The following is a 6,905-nucleotide window of genomic DNA, read 5'->3' as shown; positions in this document are numbered from 1 at the left end:
AAAAAAAAAAAAAAAACAAAAAAAACGAAAAGCTCGAATAAACAATCTGACTTTATACCTCAAAGAACTGGAAAAAAATGAACAAAGTAAATCTTAGTACAAAGAAGGAAACAAAGGTCAGAGTGAAAATAAATGAAATAGAGACCAAAAAATAATGGAAAAGATTAATGAGACTAAGGGCTAATCCAAACAAAACAGGCAAGCCATTAGCTAGATTTGCTAAGAAAAAAAGAGATCAAAATACATAAAATTAGAAATGAATGAGACATTACTGTATATCATTTGATACACAAAATAATCAAATGATCATAAGGGACTGTTAGGCACACTTACATGCTAACAAACTGGACAATCTACAAGAAATGGACAAATTCCTAGAAACATGAAACCCACTCAGACTAAACCATGAAGAAATAGGAAATCTGAACAGATGGATTACTAGAAAGGAAATTGAATCAGTAATCAAAAAACTCTCAATAAAGTCCAGGACCAGAGGCCTCTCTGGGAAATTCTATCATACTTTCATAAAAGAATTAACACCAATTCTTCTAAAACTCTTCCAAAAAAATAGAAGAGGAGCCCGCTATGGAGCTGGAGTCCCAGCCCAGGGCAAACTCTACGCTGGTAGCTGGCTGGGTGGAAACCACCCACCCAGCCTCCCTGTGGTGACACTGCTCTCTGGTGAGGGAGGGCACTAAGCCCCCCTGAAATAGGGCTCTCTGCTTCACCAGACACACATGAACCACCACAGCACCCACCTGGAAAACTTACACCTAACCTCTGGCTCCCTTGGAGCTGGCAGTCCTCCTCCTCTCCTCACGGCCCTGTTCTACTCTGTCCCATGGTCCTGCCAGTAAGCGCCGAGGCCACAGACAATGAGGAGGCATGCACGTGCAAGCCAAGGCACTATGACCAGGTCAAGGAGGCTGGGGGCTCCGGGGTCCTGGCCACCTGTCCCCCACCATGGAGCTGAGGCCCTGTTTGTTATGGGTGGTAGCAGTAGCAGGAGCCTTGGTCCTGCTGGCGGCCATGCCCTTGGCAAGAAGGTCTACACCAACACCTGTGTGGACCTTCCAGGAGGCCTAGCGGTAGCTGTCAGCCTGGCACAGAAGCATGGCTTCCTCATCCTGGGCCAGATCTCAGCAACTATTACCACTTCTGGCATGGAGAGGTGACAAAGCAGTCCCTGTTGCCTCACCACCTGCAGCACAGTGGCTTGTAGAGGGGGCCTCAAGTACAGTGGCTGGAGCAGCAGGTGGCAAAGCATTGGACCAAAAGGGATGTGTACTAGGAACCCAGGGACACCAAGTTTCCCCAGCCATGGTACTTGTCTGGCATCACCTAGTGGTACCTCAACATGAAGGAGGCCTGGGCTCAGGGCTACAGGAGTATGGCATTGTGGTCTCCATTCTGGATGATGGCATCAAGAAGAATCACCCAGACTTACCAGGCAATTATGATCCTGGGGCCAGCTTCAAAGTCAATGACCAGGACCCCGACCCCCAGCCTCAGTACACACAGATGAATGACAACTGGCATGGCACATGGTGTGTAGGACAGGAGACTAAGGTGACCAACAACAGCATCTGTGGCATAGGCATGGTCTACAATGACTAGGGACTTTGCAGCAGAAGTATACAGAGTCTCACAGGGGCACCTAGGCCTCTGCCCCATTGGCAGCTGGCACCATCACTCTCATCTTGAAGCCAAAAAGGACTTCGCCTGGTGGGACCTCAAAGCCAGCCTACCTCATTGCTAATGACTGGGTCACCAATGGTGTGGGCCAAAAAGTGAGCCATTCATATGGCTACAGGCTGTTGGACACAGGTGCTATAGTGAACCTGGCTTAGAACAGGATGACAGTGGTACCCCAGAGGAAGCGCATCAGGGATATCTTCACTGAGCCCAAGGACATCAGGAAGCAGCCTGAGGTGCAAAAGACTGGGGGAGCTCAGCCATATCACACAACTGGAGCATGCACCGTCCTGCCTCACCCTGTCTATAATCACCATAGCAACCTGGTCATCCACCTGTGCAGCCCCATGGGCACCTGCTCCACCTTGTTGGCTGCCAGGTCAGACAATTATTCCACAGATGGATTTAAGAACTGGGCCTTCATGATAACCCATTCCTGGAATGAGGACCCCTCTGGCCAGTGGGTCCTGGAGACTGAAAACACCAGCAAAGCCAACTGTGGGACACTGACTAAGCTCACCCTTGTGCTGTGTCACGGCCCTGAGGGTCTGCACACACCTCCTGAGAGCAGCGACTACAAGACCCTCACTTCCAACCAGGCCTGTGTGGTGTGCAGGAAGGCCTCTCCCTGCACCAGAAGAGCTGTGTCCAGCACTGCCCAACAGGCTTCAATCTCCAAGTCATCAATACACACTATAGCACTGAGAAAGACGTGGAGATCATCTGGGTCAGCGTCTGTGCCCCCTGCCACACCTTGTTTGCCACATGCCAGGGCTAACCCCCATGGACTGCCTCCGTTGCCCCCTCCATGCCTCCCTAAACCCATGGAGCAGATGTGCTCTCAGTAGAGTAAGAGCAGCCTTGAGTCCCCAAGCAGCAGCTGCCCCTGGAGGTGGAGGTGGAGTACCGGCTAAGGGCAAACAGCAGGGCTGCTGCCCTCACATTTGCCTGAGGTGGTGGCTGGCTTCAGCTGCACCTTCATCATGATGGTTTTCATCACTGTCTTCCTGGTCCGACAGCTGCACTCAAGCTCAGCTTCTGGGGATGAAGGTGGATGCTGTGGACTGTAGCCTCATCTTCTACAAGAGGCTTCCTCCACCTGAAGCCTGGCAGGAAGAGTGACCATCTGACTCAGAAGAGGATGAGGGCCAGGGCAAGAGGGCCACCTTTCTCATAGACCATGAGCACCTACTGCCTGACCCTTCAAGCCCATCCCCCTCTTTGGGCATTTTTTAATTCATCAAAGTATATATATATACATATTTTTTATCTTGGGACTGGGTTTGGAACCCAGATGGGAGGCAAGAGGGGCACAGACTGCTTCCTATCCTACCCTTGGACTGCCTGACTGCCTGAGGTGGGGTCCCAGGAGAAGCTGAGGGTAGGGGGAGGGCCTCACCCCATCTCCAGGGCCCCCTCCATGTGGAGAAAAGAGTGGGACATTTAAGGCAGCTTTCCAAGGTCCAGGTGCCAGCCGGAGTTCCCTGAGGAGTGAAAAGGGTCAGCCCTTCTCTTTCAGGATTCCTGACTTGGGCTGCAGCTCTTGCCCCTTCTCTGTCTCTCTAAAGCATTAATGGTCCCCCCACCCCCATCCAGGCAGCAGAGAGGGAGGCGTAGGAGGATTTTGAAGGAGAAGGAAGGCTACCTCTTCAGGTCTTTAGTATCCCCAATCCTGCACCACATGTCTGGTGCGCCTCAGGAGGTAGCAGTGATCAAAGGGAGGACAAGGCAAAGCAGGTGCTTTCAGGGTACACATGTGTATGCATGTGAGCATTTGTCCCTTTGCCCACCTGGCTGCCTAATGAATTTGGCTGGCCCGACCAAGCCCCATGCTGGTGTCCTGACTATCCTACCTTCTTGGGCCCTCTCCCTTTCTTCCAGGGCCCAAGTCCCCGTTTTCTGAATCCAGGGCTGCCTGGGCATTCAGTCCCAGAGCCCCTGGGTGGGTGGCAAGGAGGGATGGTATGAGGATCACAGGAGTTGTGTGAGGATATATTTTCACTTTGTGATTATTTCACTTTAGACGCTGATTTTTAAAATATTTTTTAAAGATTTATTTATTTTAGAGAGAAAGAGCAAGCAGGGGGAGAGGCAGAGGAAGGAGAGAATTCTTAAGCAGACTCCCACTGAGCACAGAGCCTGATGCAGGACTCAATCCCAGGACCCTGAGATCACGACCTGAGCTGAAATCAAGAGTCAGATGCTTAACAGACTGAGCCACCCAGGTGCCCCTTTTCTTTTGTATTTTTAGTGGGGGTAGGAGATGGACCACTGACCTTCCCACATCCACTGTCCACTCTGCTGTTCCCCCCACTAGGTGTGGGTGGGTACAGCATGTTGCTGAGAAGTGAGGAGTAGCTGAGCCCCAAGTCCTGAAGAGGCAGGCAGGCAAGCCAGGTGAGCCCTTGGAAAGGAGATCACAGTGGGAGGGGGCAGTCTATCATTTGTGTTTCAGATGGGCCTTATCGTGTGAAGGGTTCATGGGGGACCTGTACTCCAAGTGCCAGGGGTGGGGAGGTAGTGGCACTGAGCCCCCTCCAACACGGTACCCAGGTGGAGAAAGCATTGACCTTTTTTGCCTGCGCCTTAAATCCTCCTCTTCTGATGTGACTTTTGCATCCCTCCCATTAGCACAATCAGTACCCTCCCATCTGGGAGCCTCTTTTTCTTTATCCCCCCCAGCCCTTTCTGGCACCCAGCCACCTGCCCAGGTGTGTTCTCTCCTCTCATCCCCCCCACCCCACCCTTGGGGCCAGACTGGCTGATTCTAGAAGATATTGTGTTGGTGCCCAGTGTTTTGTTTTGTTTTGTAATTTAAACAGGCCCAGCGTTGTTGGTTCTATTTAATGGACATGAGATAATGTTAGAGGTTTTAAAGTGATTAAATGTGCAGACTATGCAAACCAAAAAAAGAAAAAAAAATAGAAAAGGAAACACTTTATGAAGCCAATAATACCAAAACCAGACAATACCACCATGAAAAAGAAAATTGCAGGCTAATATCCTTGATGATCATAGATCTAAAAATCCTCAACAAAACATTAGCAAACCAAGTTCAATAATACGTTAAAAAGGATTATATACCATTATCACATATAATTTATTCTGTGGATTCACAGATGACTCAACATCTATAAATCAACATAAAGCACATTAATAAAATGAAGGATAAAGAATTATATGATCATTTCAGTAGATGCAGAAAAAGCATTTGACAAAATTCAACTTCCATCCATGATCAAAACTCTCAACAAATTAAGGATAGAAGGAACATACCTCAACATGATAAAAGCCATATATGAGAAGTTCCCAGCAAACATAATAAGAGTAAAAAGCTAAAAGCTTTTCCTCTAAGTCTAGGAACAAGACCAGGGTGTCCACTCTCACAACTTTTAGTCAACAGAGTACTGGAAGTCCTAGACAGAGCAATTATGCAAGAAAAAGAAATCAGGCAGAAGCATCAGGCTTTCTGAGTTCAAACTGTATTACAAAGCCATGGTAATCAAAAAAGTATGGTGCTGGCATAAAAACAGACATATAAATGAATGGATCAGAATAAAACAAACTCATATATGTGGTCAATTAATTTATGACATGATAGCCAAGAATATAAATGAGAAAATAATAGTTTCCTCAATAAATAGTGTTGGGAAAACTGGACATCCACAGGCAAAGGAATGAAACTTGGTCTCTATCTTATACCACAGACAAAAATCAAGTCAAAAGAGACTAAGCTCCCTGACATCAGCCTTGGTAATGATTTTTTAAGATTTGACACTAAAAGCAAAAATAAATAAGACTACTTTAAACTAAAAAAATTCTGCATAGCAAAGGTAACCATCAACAAAATGAAAAGGCAACTTAGAATAGAAGAAAATATCTGCAAATCATATATCTGATAAGGGGTTGTTATTCAAAATATAAATAACTCCTACAACTCAATAGCAAAAAAAAAAAAAAAAAGAAAGAAAAGAAAAGAGGAGGAGAGGGGGAAGGGGAGAGGGTAAGCAACCTGATTTAAAAATGGGCAGAGACACTGAATATACATTTTTCAATGAAGTCATGCAAGTGGCCACTGGTACATGAAAAGATGTATAACATTACTAATCATCCAGGACAGGCAAATCAAAGCCACAATGCAATGTTACCTCACATCTGGTGGAATGGCTGTCATCAAAAAGATGAGATAGAAAATACTGGGGAGGATGTGGAAAAAGGGAACCCTTATGCACTGTTGGAAATGTAAATTACTGTAGCCACTATGGAAACCCATATGGAGGTTCCTCAAAAATCAAAACAGAACTCCATATGATGTAGCAATCCCAATTTGGGATATATACCTGAAGGAAATGAAAACAGTATCTGGAAAAGATATCTGCACCTTCATGTTCATTACAGCATTATTTAAAATAGCCAAGACATGGGGCGCCTGGGTGGCTCAGTTGGTTAAGCGACTGCCTTCGGCTTGGGTAATGATCCTAGAGTCCCTGGATCGAGTCCCGCATCAGGCTCCCTGCTCGGCGAGGAGCCTGCTTCTCCCTCTAACCCTCCCCCCTCTCATGTACTCTCTCTCTCTCATTCTCACTCTCTCAAATAAATAAATCTTTTTAAAAAAATAAAATAAAATAGCCAAGACATGGAAACAACCTAAGTGAGTATTGATGGGTGAATGGATAAAGGAACTGTGTGCTTTTTTTACAATGAAATAAATTTCTTGTCCAAGAAAAACTTGTTAAAAAGCACAAAAAATAAAATACAAACTTTTCCTCAGAAAGTGATTTGGCCATTTTCTTTGTCTTAATGCTGATGTTGTAAACATAGCAAATTACTTGGCAGCATGTAGAAGATGATTGGGACACTTAGACCAAAGATGTGTAGTTGTTCATAGTTGAATAAAGAACAGATCTTAGCTTCTGAGTTCAAAGTTTTAAGTCAATAATATCAATAACATATGGTGAGACTTCACAAAAAGAATATTCTGCTTTATCAGGAAGATCTTGATTGCCTACAAACTCATAAATGTAATAAGTTCACCAATCCTAGAAAAGACTTTTGGTGGTTTTCAGTCAATAGGATCCCCTGGAGTAGATGTGGGATGGGTTACTCTAACATTATCTCTTCCACATTCCAGATTGGCCCACAACTCAGTTATAAGTGCATTAATAAACCCTGCACTTTGTAATGCTATTGCACCTGCTGCTGTAACTTGT

General features: G+C 45.9%; 1 pseudogene; it reads left to right on the top strand.

The window, feature by feature from the left end:
* Positions 1–963: 963 nt before the first annotated feature.
* LOC110588411 lies at positions 964–2,543 on the top strand (annotated as a pseudogene).
* Positions 2,544–6,905: the final 4,362 nt, after the last annotated feature.

Source organism: Neomonachus schauinslandi, chromosome 2, assembly GCF_002201575.2.
Source record: "Neomonachus schauinslandi chromosome 2, ASM220157v2, whole genome shotgun sequence".
In the NCBI taxonomy this organism is placed as follows: domain Eukaryota; kingdom Metazoa; phylum Chordata; class Mammalia; order Carnivora; family Phocidae; genus Neomonachus; species Neomonachus schauinslandi.
The sequence above is the reverse complement of the archived record's forward strand: the minus strand, read 5'-3'. Positions and strand labels throughout refer to the sequence as shown.